General features: G+C 52.4%; 1 protein-coding gene across 1 annotated transcript in view; it reads left to right on the forward strand.

Annotated features, from left to right (window-relative positions):
• The window catches only part of EFR3B (EFR3 homolog B (S. cerevisiae)), a 64,411-nt gene that overhangs the window by 37,051 nt on the left and 26,845 nt on the right, over positions 1–515 (forward strand). The window lies entirely within an intron of this gene.

Genomic DNA, 515 nt, shown 5'->3' on the forward strand with positions numbered 1-515 from the left:
CAGGTCCCAGTACCGACCCCTGAGGAACGCCACTCGTCACTGCTCTCCACTTGGACATGGAGCCGTTGACCGCAACTCTTTGAGTGCGACCATCAGCCAGTTCTTTATCCACTGAGTGCTCCAAAATCTGGGCAAGCAGCTACTTACGCCCTTGCTCCGGGTGGGAGGATGAAGCACAGGGACTCGGTGGCACGATGCTCGTCCCAGGCCGAGGATAAACGTTGTCCGTTCGCAGCACCGGGTGCTGCCGGGTGGTACAGGCTGAATGCTCTGTATGTTCCAGCCGGGAGCCGATGCCTCAGATTTTGTGGCAGCTCTTGTGCTATTGAGGTTTTATTTATTTTTCCTTTTTTTTTTTTTTTAAAGCTACCCCTATCAGCACCATTGGACGGGTTGAGGTTCCCCCTTCCTGCCCAGCCCTTTCTTCCCCTCTTGTCGCGAATAAGTTTTGGCAGTCAGAGGAAAGCTTGAAAACATGTTTATCCTTTCTTCCTCCTTAATTCTCTCCCGGAAAG

This window comes from Charadrius vociferus, unplaced genomic scaffold, assembly GCF_000708025.1.
Source record: "Charadrius vociferus isolate BGI_N301 unplaced genomic scaffold, ASM70802v2 scaffold41, whole genome shotgun sequence".
Taxonomy (NCBI): Eukaryota; Metazoa; Chordata; class Aves; order Charadriiformes; family Charadriidae; genus Charadrius; species Charadrius vociferus.